Here is an 18,578-nt window from a genome sequence, read left to right on the forward strand (position 1 = left end):
CTGAAAGAAAGAGAAATTGTTTCACACAGAAGTTGTTGAGCCTTTGGAATTCACCATCCCTGAGGACTGTGCTGTCTCAGTCATTGGTTTAGCCAGTTGATGATTTGATGATGCAGTAAGAGGTAGAAAATCACCACAACTAGGGTGAACAGTTTAGAAGAACACTCTCTCTTCTATTCTCCATATTCTAATGTCCCATTGAAGTTGAGGTCGGTCATTGTGCTGGGAACGACCTAGGTCCACCCCAGTCTCCAGAGGAAGGGCACATGATGAGTTTTAAACCATGGGGGCAGAAAGGCTACATAAACCTACATTACCCCCACCTCTACAAAGTGCAGTCGTAAAATTAGGTGAATGTGTAGGTTATTATTGCCGCTCTCCACCCACTAAGTCCGGACCCGAGGCTCCGCCTCCTATTCGCTCTGCGGAAGTGGCGGCCGGATGATGCAATTACGCAGCGCGAGGGAGGCAGACGCAGTACGTCGTGCACCGCCCCGTGCGTGTGGAGAAGGAAGCTGCGGCGAGCCGAGCCGGGGTGGGGAGAGTGAGTGAGGGCGGAGAGCGCAGGCAGGAGAGGCAGCGCCGCACTAGCGCACTCATAGGCCGTACGTAACAGGGAGGCCGGAGTCGGCAGCGAGGCCTAGGGAGCCTATCCAAAAACGGTGAGATGCCAGCTGAGGGGGAAGGCCATAACCCCGGCTCCACTCGCACTCCTTCCTCCAATTGTTGCCCGTACAACGTTCCGGCCATGGGCCATTTCGCAACCCCGCCCTCTATTCCACCACCGAACGCACCGCCCTGTTCCCCACTGCCCAGCCTCTAGCTCGCAGCGAGCCAGCTCCCGCCAGCTGAGGGCATCTAGCATCTTGGGCCCAGCCTGCAGGATGTGAAGCTTTGCCCGATTCCACAGGCCGCCGCCTACCCAATCCCTTGACACTGGAGGCTTCCTTTTCTCATACCCCCCACACTTACGTCCAGTTCTGCCCTTCCTTTACCCCTACCCCCCGGCCTTGACTTTCCACACGAACGACCCCCGGGCCTTCCTTTCCCTCCCTCCTCATATTCCCCACGGCCATTCCTTCCCCATCTTTCTTCTCTCTCTTCCCCCCCCCCCGTCTTCACTCCTCCCCCCCCCCCGTCTTCACTTCCCCGTCCTCCCCTCGGGCCTTCCTTCACCCCCCCACACATCCTCCCCTCGGGCATTCCTTTCCCTTCCCGCCACCCCCAACCCCCCAGGGTCTTGCCTTCCCTCCCCCTCCACCCCCATCTTCCCTTCGGGCCTTCCCTTCCCTCCTATTACCTTTCTATGCTCCCCCCCCCCGCTTCCCTTGCCCTGCCCCTCTATTCAAAGATACTTAGCAGTCCTACGTTTACTGTTTTAAGTTCTACCCATGTACCCAAGTAAAATGCATTGCTTCACACGTCCACTGTTCCTTGGGCCACTTTTTCAATTGACCTGTATCCTTCACTGTCCACCACACCACCAATTTTGGTGTCGCCTGTAAAATTGCTAACCATGCCATCTCCAGTTCCATGCAATTTGTTAATATTGATGACAAACAAAGGCGGAAGCCACCTATGAATTGGTCTCCATTCTGAAAATCTACCACACTCTACTCCTTCCACCAAGCTCACTTTGTTTCTAGTTGGCTACCTCAGCCCAAATCCCATGTGCTCTCCCCCTTCTGGCCTGTAGTGCCATGCCGAACCTTGTCACAAGTCTTGTTAAGATCCATATAGACACATCTGTCGCCTTGCATATGTCAATCCTTTTGGTCACAGAATACAACAATCAAATTTGTGCAATGTGATTTCCCACACACAAAGCCATACTGACTGTTGGTAATCAATTCTTGCCTCTCCAAATGTCAGTAGATCCTATTCTATGTGCTTTTTTTCCCACCTGCTTCTATACGATGTCTTAGTAGTGTCACTATATCCCCGATCTGTCTCATATTTCCATCTGCTTAATGATGCTTATGACTTTGTCATTTCAAGTTGTCATCTGAAGTCAATGCTATAAGCAGTCAGTATAATGCTTTACAGTGCCAGCTGTGAGATTGGAGTTGAAGTCCCTCTGCTGTCTGTCAGGAGGTTGTATGTTCTTCCCACGACCATGTGGGTTTCCAGTGGGTGCATCGGTTTCCACCCACATTCCAGAGGTGTACAGATTAGGGTCAGTAAGTTATGGGCCTGCTAAGATTGTGCATGGAAGCATGGTAACTCTTGCAGGCTGCCCCAGCACATCCTTTGGTGTTGGGCTTTGACACAAACAACACATTTCACTGTGTTTCAAAGTACTTGTGACAAATAAAGCTAATCTTTAATCTGAATTGTATGGTCTACTAATAACAAGTCACTAATTCTGTTAACATGCTGATCGTGGGTGTAGTTTTTCATTCAAGATGTTTGAATCACATATTTAATATTTGCCAGACTGCCATGCAGTTGATTAGTGCTTTATAGTGTTGACAAGTGATTGGCACAAAAATAGTCAAATGCAGAAACATTGTCTAACTTTATAATTTCTGTGTGAGTGCAAGGCCTTGAATTGACCTGTGGCCCATAAAAAAACATGTAGCTGTTTTCAATAGTACATAACATGATATCGTGTTGTTTTGGAAAAAGAGTAAAGGCAACCTATTTCAGGACCCTGCTTGTTGGTGTATTGAGATTCTTGAAGGTGACCCATCTCCTAGTTTTTCAGCAAAGCTTTGTTCTTGAACCCAATCTAGATCTCCTGTCAGTTAATGATTCTAGTGAAAATGTATCAAGTTATACTCACTAACTAGAAACAGCTTATTAGTCTGACACTTTAATGTCAAGCTTTTGATTTTCACATAGCCTTTTAGGTGGTGTTAATGCAATTGAAGGCTAATTTATAGTTTAAAGTTAGATTTTTATTTTGTACTTGTGTGATTTCAAAAATGTTTTTGATCTTGTTCCCTCAACAGAAAGTAAAGCTGATATACAATTTTGTACTCCGTTTGTGCATTATTTTAGTGCAATTCTGATAAATTGTTCAGAAATCTAGATGGTTTGGCATCTAGCACACTCATTAGTCTGTAGCGTGGGCCCTGGCCAGGGAACATTTGTTTTGACAAGTTTGAATAACTGCTGAAACTTACAAGCTGAAACCTATTGAGTTCTATTTCCTTCTACTTTTAAACTCATTGAGGTTCAGTTTCTTGCTCCCTTTAAACTCACTGGTAAAGCTGTGTTACCATTGTAACATTTTTAAAAGAAAAAAACAAAAGTATGCTGCGGTATTTAGAGGAGTAATGTTCGTCAGTCTGAAAAATCTGCTTGCCTGGCACTAAAGTTTCAACTATCACATCATCAATTTTACTGCATAGTTGCAAATTGGAAAACTTTGCACTTAAAATCTTATGCTTTAATAATTCTTTAGTGAGCTTCCTGACTGCAGTTTACTTTGTTAATTTATTTTTCTAATATATTTTTCATTTTTCAGTGCTTTATCCATTATTCTGAAGTTGAGGGATGGGATAGTGTGGCTTGTAGAATTTGGCATTGATGATGTTGCACCTCCTGGAAATTTCATTTGTTGCGGGCAGAAGAGAAGTTGTGGTGCACTCCTGTGTTCTGAACCCGGCCAAAATATAACTGAAGATGCCAACCTTCTGTTTTGTGGTATTGTAGATGGGAATAAGATCATCTGAGGAGAAAAAGGCTATTACATTTTAACAGACCCATCAGTTTGAAGTTTGCTTTCCTCAAAGAAAACATTGTAATCTGTATTTTGGGCATATTCTGAGTATTTGTGACTTTGGGTTTTTTTTTGCTGTAGTGGAATTTTTAAAAACTTTTGTGAAAAGTGAAGTATATTATTGATGCCTCTTGGCTAAACAGTGTGGAGTGCAGCAGTGATATTATCAGAACTGTGTATATACTGAGTCATTTCTTGAGTTTTTATTTTTATTTTTCTGCATGAAGCTGCAGGATGTAAATCAAAGAAAAAGGTAATTGGTACAAGTTGGTTCTCAGTTCTGAAAGCTATTAAATGACAATGGTTGAATGTAACTTTCCAATTTTTAGAAGTTTCTAAAAGCTATGTAATTAATGAAACATTCCTACTACGGTTTAACTGACTTCAGAACAGGACATGTTGGTCAATATGGACAAATAGAGCCAGTAGGGCCTGTTTCTGGTCTCTGATTCTTGTTATTCAATGTGATGTGATTTTCTTTCCTCAATATGGTTTAATTACAAGTGAAATCAAGGTAAAACTTAAGAAACATTAAGATAACTTAAAATTAAGCTTTCTGTTGCACCAAGTGAAGATATAGCATTTATTTTCTCTAACAGCTTAATGCCTTTAATGAATACATAACATAATGTCCCAGTTTGGAAGGCAGCTTATGCACTTTGAGTTGCTTATAGAAAATTAGAACTTTTTAAATACTAAAATACAGAAATTATTTGAGGAAATGTTTCGTCAAAGTTTAGCTGCTTGTTTTTATCTTCACTATTATGCTGAATCTCAATTTCATATCTTGCTGAATAACCAGTTTGGCACATATATTTTAATTTACTTGCAATTTCAATGACAATTTCTTATATTTTTTGATGGTTATGAACAAAACTAGTGTTTATTGTATATCACCATTTTCTTGAGCAATTACAAGTGTTGCCATCTTGAATTGTTGCAGCCCTTGTGGAACTCCCTCTCACTCTACAGTTGAGAGAGTTCTAGGATTTCGATCCACAATTATGAATGACTTGTATATTTCCACATCAGAATGATATATGACCAGAGAGGAAATCTGCAGGTCATGGTGTTCTCATGTACCTGTAGTCTTTGCGCTTGGTGATAGAAGTCAGGGTATGTAATTGCGCTGCATTTTTTTTTTGCACACTATGTGCTTTATCCACTGTTTTTTGGAGCTGGGATGAATGAATGTTTCAGTGCCATTGATGCAGGTTATTTTTTATGAAATGGAATTGGGCTTCTTAAGACTTGATGCTGCACTCATTTGATGTTCCATCATGCACCTGAATTGTGCTTTTGAGGTAATGGGCTGGCCTTTGAGTATTTGGAAGATATTTTTTCATAGACTCTAGCCTCAAGTGCTCACGTTGTCATGGTATTTGTATCGGTAGGTTAAGTTGACTTTCTGGTCAGTGGTGACTGTCAGTGTTGATGGTGCTGACTCAGCAATGGTAAATACTGTTCATGTGCTGAAGAAGTTGTGAATGGAATTGAACGTTGTGCAGTCATCATCCAACACCCCCATCTCTGAATGCCTGATGGAAGGAAAGTCTTGATGACCTAGCACTTGTAGGTGGGATGCTGTCCTTAGAAGCACCTTCACTGTCTCCACTGAGTTGGGACAGTTAACTTTTAACAACTTCAGCTATCTTTGTGTAATGTATGACATCATCCTTTTTCTTTTGATACCTTTTGACTTCATGATACCTTAATGTCAAGGGTAGCCATGCTGAAATTCAGCTGGTTGGGCCAAGGCTACAATGAAGGCAGGAATTGTATTGTTCTGGTTATAACGAGGATGGGCATTGGTGAGTAAGTATTGACTTCATGTTTCATCACCTGACAATTGAGAGTATACTGGGTGGTAATTAATTGAAGTGGAATTCTCTTCATGCTGAGCAAGATCTACCTAGTCCAATTTTTCATGTTATCAGATGCCAGGCTTGACAGTTGATTCTTGAGCACAGGTCTTAAGTGCTTCAGCTTGATGTTATCTGGGTTTCAAGACTTGGCTGCTTCACATATTCTTGATATCATATGGAATAGATCAATGGCTGGGGACTGGTTTTTGTAGTTCAGAATTTTGACAAGATGGCCATGAAAGGAATTTCACAAATATTCAAGTTAACTGTAGATCTTGGAGCATGGAAGCTTAGGGTGCTCCATGAAGTTTGTCATTCTTGGTGATCTGAATCAAGTGGTGTTTGTTTTGGATCACTTTTATTTTCTGTTCATGCAGTGACGCAGTGTGTGTAGCTCCATTAGAGTTTCTGAATGTATCTGAACAACATAAAAATATAAGTCATGCATTTCCTTGCCCTTTGTGGGTGGAAATCATTGAAAAGCAACTGGAAGTGATGAGGCTGAAGGTGATCTCGAAATAATGGTTTTTTTGATTTGGAAAGCAGTATCTTGTGTGTCAGATACTTAGGAAATATTCCAATTGAAGTTTATTTTGCCAAAGATCTCTGATGCTTAGCTTGTTAGGATTTGAATCTAGTTGTGCTTCTTTAGAATATAGATTTGAGTTCATACCCATATCAAGGATTTGAAGTTTGGAGTTCAATAGATAGAATAGAAACTGAAGGTCATTAAGCAAGTTGACATTGACTATTTATTGCTTAATAGCATAGCCAATAGCTTGTCTCATTATGGGAGAATTATGTTTGATTATCTTTAGACCAGTTTCATATATTGGAATAACTAAGTTGGGAGTGTCTAGTTCAGGTTTTAGCATCTTATTGGCAGATGTTGTCAGGGCATGCAATCTTTGCTATGTGAATCCACCCGTGTTATGCATTTTCAGCAGAATAGCTACATTGCTGTGACTTCTTGATCTTTTCTGACAGCTATGGAGATTTCTTTTTGAAATTTGGAAATGGGAGATTTTAACCACAAGTGAAAATGAATGTTCAAGGATGAATGTCATAGAATCAAGTTTGTTTTGATGTGCTTGAGTTTATTAACATGGTTGCCCATTCAGTATTGATCTTGTTAGTTGCTCTGTAGTAGTTAGTGAATTTGTAACCAACCATACAGAAGGTGACTGGAATCATTGGTTTAGTAGAGGTGATTTCCTTTCCTGAAGTGGCATTTCATCCTTGGTGTTATCATTTCAGAGGATCTGTCCTGTGTCCAGCATGTAATTGCCATTATCAAGAAAGCACGGCATTGCCTTACTTTCTTAGAAGTTTGCCTAGATTTGGCATTTTATCTAATATTTTGGAGAGTATATTGAGTGGTTGCATCATTGCCTGGTATGGAAACACCAATGCCTATGAACAGAAAAGTAAACAAAAAGTAGTGGATATGACCCAGTCCATCATAAGTAAAGCCCTCACCAGCATTGAATGTACCTACATGGAGCATTGCCATCAAGAAGAGATACAGGAGCCTCAGGATGCACACCACCAGGTTCAGAAACACTTACTACTCCTCAACCATCAGGCTGTTGAAACAGAGGTGATAACTTCACACACTCCATCACTAAGCTGTTCCTACAACCTATGGACTTGCTTTCCAGAACTGTTCTTTTCATGTTCTTGATATTTATTGCTTATTTATTTGTTTTTGTTATTGCACAGTTTTATCTTTTTCACATTGGTTGTTTGTCCATCCTGTTGGGTAGTCTTTTATTGATTCTATTGGATTTCTTTATTTACTGTGAATGTCCACAAGAAAAAGAATCTTAGCGTTGTATATAGTACCATATATGCACTTGATCATTTACTTTGAACTTCAAGATTGAATTCATTGTTTACAATGTTTTTCAACACAACAATCCATAACCAAGTCATTACCTTTGGGGCTACAGTACTCCTTATAGGTATAAGAAAAAAGTCTTTAACTTGGGTAAGAGAATACATTCTTCGATGTGCTACAAATTAACATCTGCACCTCATTACTGTTTTGACTTCTGAAATTGTCAGTGCTGCAAAATTTAATTTGCCAAGGTATTAGAACTGTAAATTACTTTATCACTTTGTGTCATAAATATGAGTACTCATAAATAAAATGATTCCTGCCTAAACTAGTATTATAAATACTCTTCTCAAACTGGCTTTCTGAAAGTGATGGTGAATTACTGCAGTCTTGGGGTAACACTACTTCAGATCTTTCATGCTATGAATTGCAGGACTTCAGATGTAAACACTTGAAGCATTAATGTAATTACTACTTAGAATTGGCTATAACTTGGAGAATTGGCAGGTATTATATTCTTTTATTGCTGCTACCCTACTCCTTAAAGGACTTGGAGTTCTGGGTTTGGAGGTGACATTGAAGAAGCAACTGTGCAAAGATTAGCAAAGCACTTCAGTCAATATTCTAGAAAGTAAGAGCACGTTTCAAAATAACTTCAGTATAGTTACAGATGGCAAAGAAATGAGCCAAAACAATTAAAGTATAGTTTGAAACATGCTAAATTTATGTGTTTGCAATAGGGGTCAGTGGGAATCAGTGAATTTTCATAGCATCCTGCTTGATTAATTTTCACATAATCTGGTGTCAGTAGCAAGTGAATCATGGTTTTGTATTCCTAGTGACTTCGAAAAGTTGATAGACTTTTTTTTGAACTTGTGATGATATTTGAATAATACAGTAGAAAAGGAGTCCTTAGTGATTTGCAGAGTTTGAAAACAGTGTTGTTTTATCTGCCTGCAGCCCTTGCCCTTGTAGGTGGAGAATGTTGCATATCTGAGAAATGTCAAAGCTTGACTGAGTTGGACTTCATCTCGAAGATGCTAAGCAATGCAGCCATGTTACACCAATGGATGAAAGCAAGCTGGAATTGCATCTAAAATTCCAGCACACAAAAAGCAGCCAATTTGTGCAGATGGAGTTTTCTTGAATAAATATACTACTGTCCAGCTTTTTAGAGTGAAGGCAATGAATATTTAAGACTGTGGATTGAATGTTGTACTATATTGTTCTTTGCTTAATGAGTGTTTTGCAGCTTCTTTGGGCAGGTGAGTGAAGAGTGGTGCCTGACAGGCAATGGGAAACTGTATTAAGTTTGGAAACTGAAATATTCCAGTCTCTGAGCTCCATATAACAGTAATATTTGTGATGCCTTACTGTGTTACTGCCAGAGGATTCTACAATGATAGAAAGTTCAAAGTAAATTTTAGTATCAGAGTACATGTGTCACCACCTACAACCCTGAGATTCATTTCCTGTGGGCTTACTTAACAAATCTATAGAATAGTAACTATAACAGGATCAATGAAATATCAACCATCAAACTGTGCAAATGAAAATATATAAATAGCAATAAACAGCAAGATAGTCCTTAAAGAGAGAACAGTGGTTGTGGAAACATCTCAATCGATAGGCAAGTGAGTGTAATTGTCCCCTTTTGTTCAAGAGCCTGATGGTTGAGGGGTAGCAACTGTTGTTGAACCTGGTAGTGAGTTCTGAGGCTTCTGCAGCTTTTACCTGATGGCAGTAGCGAGGGGGGGAAAAAAGCACAGACTTGGGAGGTGAGGGTCTCAGATGATGGATACTGCTTTCCTACAACCGAGTTACATGTTGATGTGCTCAATGGTTGAGAGGGCTTTACCCACGATGTAGTGGGCCAAATTCACTCACTTTTGTAGGATTTTCTATTCAAAGGCATTGGTGTTTCCCTACCAGGTCCCAATGCTGCCAGTCACTACACTCTCCACCACGCATCCATTGAAGCTTGTCAAAGTTTTCAGCGTCAAGCTGAATTTCTGCAGACTCCCAAAGAAGAAGAGGTGCCGTTACACCACTTTTACAATTGCATTTACATGCTGGGTCCAGGATAGGTTGTTTAAAATTTCAACACCCAGGAATTTTATTAAATGACAGTGGGGATAGTTTGACTTCTTTTGAAGATGATGAATAGTATGAATATTTCCCATTGTTTGAGTTTGGGATTTTTCTGTGTCTTAATGGTGCTGATAGTGATTTACTTTCTGTCAAATTACAATTGGAAGTGAATGCTGAAATTATTAATAAAAATCCCCACTTCTGATAGTGGAGAAAGGTAATCTATGAACTAATTAACCTATGAATAAACCTGAAGAGTGTGTGTTTTATTTTTGGAGTTATGATAACTTGCGTGCGTCAGCCATTTATGTTTGCTATATTATATTCAGAAGAGAGCCTTCCCCAAATCCTATTGACATTAGTTTTCTTGAGACTCCTTAGTGCTGCTATCAGTTAAATACTGACCTAAAGTTGAATAGTCACACTCAACTTCCGAAATTCTGCTCTTCTGTTTTCTTTTGAACTGGAGTTGGAGTGGGGACAGGCAAAATTTGTCGTCATCACATGCAGGCTTTTGATTTGTCCATGTCACTTGATAGCACTGTGGGCTAGTATTAATTGAGAATAGACTGATGGCATAAGATGGATAAGATTACTGCTTTGCATGCATCTATTATACCTGGGAGATCTCCCACTTTGTCCACAGGGTGACAATGTTGTAGCTGCACTGGAGCAGTTTGGCTGCGTGTTCATGGTCTTTGCAGTTTGTGCAGCTGTGTACTGAGGTAGAGGACTGCCATGTGATGTTGGGGGACTAAAGGTTAAAATGGTTTGTTCAAGTCACACTGATAGATGCAAGAAGCCATGTAGCTGTGATAGGTACTTCCTAGTTTTTTCATATTTTTATTCACTGTTAATAACCTCTTAAAGCTGTCAACTGAATAATACTTGTATTAGTGGCTTATAGGCAGAGGAAAGATTTTTTTGAATACAGACTCAGATACAGTTATAGTGACCAGAGAAAAATAGCTTTGGTTAAATTTTAAACTTTGGAGATCTTAAAACATTTTTTCTTGGATTAATTTTTGAAGTACTATGGATTACAGTTTTCTTTCAGAGAACCCAAAAGGGGAAGTATTTGAAGGAACTTCTCTCAAAAGCAGTTCCTTTTTTGCAAAGTCAACTTGTCGTCAAAGTACAAATATGTCAACATATAGTACCTTGAGATTCATTTTCTTGCAGACATTAACAAAAAAAAAATAGAATTTATGATAAACTATAATACTGACAGATAATCAATGTGCAAAACAAGGCATATTGAGTAATATATATAGATAATACTGAGGAAATGAGTTCTAGATCCCTTGAAAATAAGTCTGCAGGTTGTGGAATTAGTTCTGAAGTGAGTGAAATTATCCACACTGTTTCAGAATGGTTATAGGGTGCTAACTGTTCCTCAACCTGGTGGTGTTGGACCTAAGGCTCATGCACCTGCTACCCAATAGTAGTAGTAAGAGAGAATGGCCTGGATGATGGGGGGTCCTTTGGATGTTGTTTATCTTGTGGCTGTGTACATCTTGAATGCACTCAGTGGTGGGGGTGTTTACCTGCAATGGACTGATGCCCACTGTTTTCTGTAGAGTTCATTCCTGAGCATTGGTGTTTCTGTACCAGGCCATGATGCAACCAGTTAAGATGCTGCCCATTGTGCTAGGTGACATACTGAATGTAGGCAAACATCTAAGAAAGTTAATGTGTGATTGTGCATTCTTTGTGATAGAACTTGCCAGTTGGTCCCAGGACAGATCCTCTGATATAATACCAAGCTATTTAAAGCTACTGACCCTTTCTGCCTCCAGTTCTGTAGTAAAGACTAGCTCATGAACTTTCAGCTTTTTTCTCCTATAGACTATAATCAGCCTCTTGGGTTTGCTGTGCTGATGTTGAGTGAGGGGTTGTTGTGGCACCATTCAGCCAGATTTTCAATCTCCCTCCTAGATGCTGATTTGTCACCACAATGGTAGTGTCATTAGCAAACTTAAGTAAGACTGGAACTGTCCTTAGCTACAGAATCATGGGTATAAAGCGAGTAGAGCAGGTGGCTAAGCACACAGCCTTGTGGTACACCTGTGTCGATGGTGATTGTGGAGATGTAGCTAATCCATGCTGTCTGGGGTCTGCATGTGGGGAGAGTGAAGATCCAGTTGTACAGGGAGGTATCGAGGCCCAGGTCTCAGAGCTTAGTTGACGAGTTTCAAGTGCATGATAGTGTTGAATGCTGAGCTCTAGTCAGTGAAGAGCATCTAGATGTATGCATTTCCATTGTCCAGGTGTTGTAGAGTTGAATAAAGGGCCAATGAAATGGCACTTGCTGTTCACCTGTTTGATGGTAGGCAAATTGGAGTGGATCCAGGTCACACTTCAGGCTGGAGTTGATATGCTCCATGACCAACATATCAAACCTCTTCATCAGAGTGTCATGTGCTATTAGTAGTCTTTAAGAGTGACCTTGAGTCAAGCATAGTGCGTGCCAGCAATGAGAATCGATCCAGTCGACTCTGGCACTGAAACCTGGAAGTCATTCCATTTTGGATGGACAGGACAGCAAATAAGCAATGTGATTTTTGCTTTTGATAATGGTTGTGCTTAGTGTATTAAATCATAAAAGCCCCCATTTCCTTGTCACCCCTGCAAATTTATTTAAGTACCTAATGTTTGCCACACAAGCAGTGGTTTTTAAAAATATTTTGGTGATCATCTGAGTACAGGATCACTAGGAAGAGGGCACCTAATTTTAGGCCAGCTGTTTACATTAATCCTTGACCGAAGTTGCGTATGTTTCTATGCATGTGATACCTAAAATCTGCCTCCATCAGACAATGAATTGTTCTGAGTAAATGGTTCTATTAGTAGCTAAACTTCATAATTTTGCTTTCCTTGTAATCCTAAAATGGCTATTTTCATTTGGGTTCCTCATGCTGTGCAAGTGAGGTTTGATGTTTTTATTAGAAAATTTCATGCTCATTTGGGGTGTGATAATGTACTGCTTGGTTATTTTGTACATAACGTGGTGAAACCAATTAACAGGTTGGAAAAGAATTCCATGAGATGGCCTTTAATACATTAATGGGGTATTTGACTTTAAGGTTGTCATTGAAGTCATAAGTTTCCTACAAAAAGTTCAGTTCCATGTGTTTTGGGGAAAATAGTTACACTGTTTATTGACTCCTTGTTTAAATGCAAGCTCAATAACAGAGTTGTAAGAGTTTAAAGGGACAAACAGGAACCTATTCAATATCTCAATGTTTGGAAGACTTCCTCGTTACTTTGCCAGAAAAGTCAACCTTCTTACACAAGTTATGCAATTTACATTATTTTGAAGTGCATTTCATTTTCTAGTTTATTTACAGGAGTTTAGAGATCCAAATTCACGTTTTAAATTTTATTAAAACTTCATGGCAGTTAGTGGATTGTATCCTATAGTTTATATATCCATGTTCCAAGAATGTGCTGATTGGTATTTGCAACCTAAAATTAGGCTGATTAAGGATCCAAATTTATTCTGTTATTTAATTTCTTTCAGGCTAGATTTGAACTAAAAATATAACACTGAGTACACAACTGTGATAAACCAATGCTACTTTGGGTTGTGAAATTTCTTATTTTCATTACAAATGCAGCGATGTAGAAGTTTGGCTGTGAGCCAAAACTTGATATTTATTTACACTATGTATTCAAGCTTGAGTAGAACACTTCTGTTTAGTTCTGAATTGGTCATCATTAAAAAACTAAGAAAAAAGCCAATAAAAATCACTTTCTACTTATTAACTTAATTTTCATCTTCAAATAATATTTTGAGAAATCGGCCATTTAGCCGGTTACTGGTGTTTTCCCATTCATTTAGCTCCTGACCAATTAATTCCTACTTATTATACAGTTGCTTAATATATATTTGGCTAATTTTTAATATTCATTTTGAATTTAATTAACCTCGTATTCGAAATTTTACCAATTGAATTGGTGTCTTTTGCCAGTTTGTGTGAGTTCTAAACTTTCATTACCATGATTTCTTCACTGTTTCCTAATTTCAATTCTGAAGTTCTCAAAATTCATATGCTTGTCTTTCCAACTCATTGAAGTAGTTTCCAAGGAATATATCTATACTTACAGGATGCCTAAAACTTTTGCACAGTACTGTATTTGCCACTGTGGAGCAGAGAGCGAGTAAGTAAATCAAGTAGGAGCAAACGATATTGGGAATGGCAACAGTGGAGCGCCATGGGATGGGTATCAGACAGAGAAGTGCTAGGGGGTGGGGGATGGCATATGTGCAGGAACACCCAGCCATGAGACACCAGGCAGGATTATTTGATTCCAAACAATTGGTTTTTTGATCAATACAGAATGTGTCTCTGGTGCTCCCTCCCCCTTATTCTAATGCTTGATTTCCCCTCTCCCCTTCCAGCTGTCAGTCCATAATAGAGACCCATCTCAGATTAGGTTTTATCATTACTCACATATGTCATGAAATTAGTTTTTTTGGGGGAGCAGCAGTACAGTGCAAACATAAAATTACTACAGTATGCAAATGTGCTATATGTGCCTAAGACCTTTGGACATATAGCTAGGATGCCTAAGACTTTTGCTCAGTGCTGTATATCCTTGTCTTCCAGATTCTGTGTGAATCTTTAGTGTGTTCCTGGAGGACAGTACCTTTCTTGTCTTTGCAGCATATCAAGGAATGTATGGCTCCTTAGGCTATAGAAACTTGCTTCATTTGTGGAATTTGTATTATAAATTTACTTGCTGTCCAATCTGGGATTTTAAAATCTAATTTCTATTAATTTCAATGAACATAGCATAGAAATAAACCATTTAACAGTGTTTGGAACATTTGTAACTTTGTACAATACTTTTAATATTTTGCAGTGCTTCTCCTGTGCCTCAGATACCTGGTTTGAGTCACTGACTGTTGTCTTATTTGTGCTGCTTTATGAATTAGCTGTTCGTTGAGATTTATTTACAGGAAGCTAAGATGTCAGGCTTGTACAGTGGGTTCTGGTTAATTGGGACACATTGGGACCAGTAAATTTTGGCCCAATTATGCAGCTGCCCCAATTAGCTGAAGTTTCATGAACATAGTTAAAAAGTTGTAAATAAAAGACAAATGTGTTCTTTTGACTGTAAAAGAGCAACATAAATGTAGATATCTACTGTAAATAATGGATGGTCCTCATACAATTTTCGATTGCAGCCTTCTAATCTTCATTTGAATGTGATTGTCAATACCTTAAAATCCTTTGTAGTTCCTGAGTTGGAGTAGTGAAGTTATTTCATTTTCACTCCGAGCCGATTTTTTACATCCCCAAGCCTGAATGCTTAAAAACGCAGTGAGCAAAACAGGTCTGAATTGTCTTCCTGCTTATTTCTCACCAGCAGTCAGTGACAGAAATCTCTGCTTTTTGAAGAAATACATACAACTGTTGCTATTTTAAAAACTGCTCGCCCTAAGTACAGTGCAGTGTCTAATGGCCACACAAGTGCACATGACTGACACTAGTTAGAAATTGGCAATAGTCTCCTGCCCCAATTATGAGGCATAGTGTCCCAAGATAAAAGGAATTCCACTTATTTTCTTGATTAGTTTTTTGTTCTTTAAGAGTTGTCGTAAATAAGTGGCTGGCCCGATTAACCAATGGCCTAATTAACCAGAATCCACTATATTTCCAGTAGTTTCCAAAACATTTCTCCTGTTGGCTGGCTATGATCGAATATTCCTGCAAGCTATGACCTGATACTTCACTGGGTAAACCAATCAAGCACTAATAGTGCAGAGGGTGAAATCTTAGTGTGAACAAGAGATGGCTTTCCAGATCAGTGTGTTGTGAAAACAATGAGAAAACAGGCTATATTTAGATGTAATATTACATAATGAGAGGATTATTTTACACTTGAATAGGCAAGTGTCCTTTGAAGGAATAGTGATCTTGATAGTTCTTTAAAAAAAAAATCAAAGTTGTGTAGCTCGCTCTAGAACTAAGTTCTCAGATCCGAAAAAAAGACATGAATTGAGTTCTGTATTTAGAAATTTGACTGGAAGAAAATAAGTTGGCATATACTTGAAACATAGTACACAGTTTACAAAATAATCCATTTTAAACGCAAGTCCAACAGATAGAGTGGTCCAGCCATGGCTATCAAAATATTTTGAAGACAGTAATTGATCAAAGGAATAGTGTAATGCTGCTAAGTAAGGTGATAAATTTAAGGATTAAGATTTTGTAATTCAGCAGAGAAGGGTCAAAGCATTGTTAAAGTGATCACTCAAGATACTCCCAACATGAAGCAAATGTGAATTGAATTACCTTCTAGAGATGACAGAAAGGAAAGGAAAACATAGATTTTTTTTAATAGACTGAAATAGCAGAAGTTGTAATGATGAACAGAAAACTTTACAGTGTGTAAAGAATTCCAATGATCATTAATAAAAAGATTAGCATTGAAAAATTTAAAAATAGCTTTGAAGGAACTAATAGAACTGAATTCACCTCCAGGATCTGATAACTTCTACTTTAGGAATTTGAAGGAGATAGATGATGGGTTGCCATCCCACCAGATTTCCATAGATTGTGATATAGTTCCCACAGATCAGACAGTGGCAAGTTGGCATGTGATTTAGTACAAATTGTAGTTTTACATTGGGGATCTGGAAATCAAGGTATTTGATTTGGCAGCCATTCATTTCATTTTTAATATATTGTTACATCTTCAGAAGACGTCTTTAGCCCTTACTTTTTGATGGCCACGAATATTATTTGGAAATAACTAGACACAGATCTGTCAACAGTTTTTGAGATCGTAATTATTGTTTGTTTTGATGCTTTGTTCTTCCAGCAAACAATTAGAACTACATTTGTTCTTTGACGTCAATGTTAGTGCATTTAGCTCATTCTAATGTTTTCCAGTGATTCTTTTGGCTTGTAGTTGATTTAGTTACAGAAGTAAATATTAGGTCTTGAAACTAAGCTACCTTAGGCAACTTTATAATTGATAGTTATTTCTCTTTTGTAATAGATTTAATTCTGCTGAAATTCAAAATGGAATCTATGCTCAGTGTGAAAGTTATGTAGCATTTAATCTTTGTAAATCATCTGTAGATTGATTACAGGGGTTTTGCATTTAAAATTAAGTATTATTCTTATTCAGACCAACACTAATTTAACTTGTAGTTAATGGGTGCAAAGGTAGAATAGAGAGAAAAGAACAATAATTCAAAGGGCAATTCTGACTGGTATGCATAGATAATAGTTTGGTCAAAGCACATTTTCCATTGTATTTTCTGGATTTGGTCAGTTAAATACAGATTATATTGTATTCAGAGCTAGTTTTGTTTGTATCAGGTGGAACCCTGGTCTCTCTGCAACCTTTGCACAATAGAGCCTAGATTAAGTATGCTTTAAATTTTGACTAAACAAGTTTTTCTGGATTTTTGCACATTTTATATAATGACCAGTCAATGTTTAAATTGTAACATGCAGAGTTTGGGTGGCTTCTAATTTATGAAGGATGGACCAAGGAGTACAAGCACCTATATAGGAGTTTGTAACAGTCATGATAAAGATAATGGAGGGTTTCACCAAACTGTTAAGAGTTGGAAATTGGCAAAGCTAATTTCCCCATCAAATATGATACCGAGGCTCTGATTTCACTAGTTTGGTTTTGGATGCTACCAGGGGTAGGGATGGGTTCAGTAGCCAGGGCTTTGCAAATTTAAGCATGGGTTTTAATTTCTCTATGGTTCTTGTATATTCTTGACAATTCAAAAATAGTCAACACAGCTTGTGCTGGGATGAAACTAGATGGCATCAGTGTATTTGGAAAAGCCTGTAATGTTTTCAAGTGATATTGCTGAAAAGTAGTGTGCAAATAACATGGGAAATCGAGATATGGATCCTTTGAGAGCATCAGTGGTAAAAAAAATAGAAATGGGAAAAGAAACGTCCAGAATAGATCAGAACCAGACAAGTGGGTTCATTGATGTAAATGGAAATACAGTGACAAGCCCTGAGGATTAAGAAAGCTTTGAATTTTAAAGAAATTCCATTATCTCTTCTGAGCTCCCCTCGGAAAATACCATTCATCTGCACACTAGAGGCAACTTATAGTCTGTGAATCTACAGACTTGCAATCGATGTAATCAGAGGGAGGACATAACTATCCTTTACAGATGCATCAGAAGTCCAGTGAGAACTGTTGTCTGAGAGCAGCAATCTAGCAACGCAGTTAGCTTTGCCACTGTGTCATCCTCAACCTTGGATGTTCTTCCAAAGTGCTCTTGATTTTCCTTCCTTTTATAAATAAGGATACTGGCTGAATAACCATTTTCAGCTAATCGTAGGGCAAGATGGTCTTGTAGAGGTCAAATCCTGCTTGATAAACATGGAATTTGTTTGCGAGACAACTACATTGGTCAAAAGTACATTGGTGCATCTTTCATAATTCTTTGAAGACAAGTCATTTTTCAAAAAAAGTGTGGTAAAGTTAAAACTCAAAATGAATGTATATTACAAAATAATTAGGAAATTGACAGATGGAGGGGGTGCAGGAATAAAAGGGAGGTACTCAATCTGGCTGAACGCAATTAATGTGTTATAATGCTGCATAAGGCGAAAACTCACGATGAAACAAAATTACCTGGAAAGCCATGTATGAAGATTGTTGATGACAAAAATAGGATGTGTTAATCTAAATGGAAACAAATGGTTACACAGATGTAAGTGATTAAGCAAATGGGCAAAGCTGTGGGAAATTTTGATGTAGTCAAAAGTGAAGTCATTCACTTTGGGTCTCAGTGATAGAAAGTATTCTATTTAAAATGCTCACTCTAGAACTGGTTCCCAAAAGTGGGCAATATTGCCCCCTTGGGCTGGTGGGAGTTTCTAAGGGGACAATAAAGATAAAGGGAATAGTGGGGGGGGGGTTGATCAGTAGCAAGGGGCAGCTTAATTTTTAAAAAAAATTCAAGACAGTTTAATGTAATTTCTAGTACACAAGTGTAAAGAAGAATAAAATAATTATTACTCCAGGTCCGGTATAGCATGAAAACAAACACAAT

General features: G+C 38.6%; 1 protein-coding gene across 1 annotated transcript in view; it reads left to right on the forward strand.

The window, feature by feature from the left end:
• The first annotated feature begins 486 nt into the window (after positions 1 to 486).
• The window catches only part of LOC134345375 (calcium-binding protein 39), an 82,092-nt gene continuing 64,000 nt past the window's right edge, over positions 487 to 18,578 (forward strand). The window contains exon 1 of the mRNA XM_063045928.1: positions 487 to 662. The gene's annotated coding sequence lies outside the window, so the exon portion shown is untranslated. The remainder of the gene's footprint in view (positions 663 to 18,578) is intronic.

Source organism: Mobula hypostoma, chromosome 4, assembly GCF_963921235.1.
Source record: "Mobula hypostoma chromosome 4, sMobHyp1.1, whole genome shotgun sequence".
Lineage (NCBI taxonomy): Eukaryota > Metazoa > Chordata > Chondrichthyes > Myliobatiformes > Myliobatidae > Mobula > Mobula hypostoma.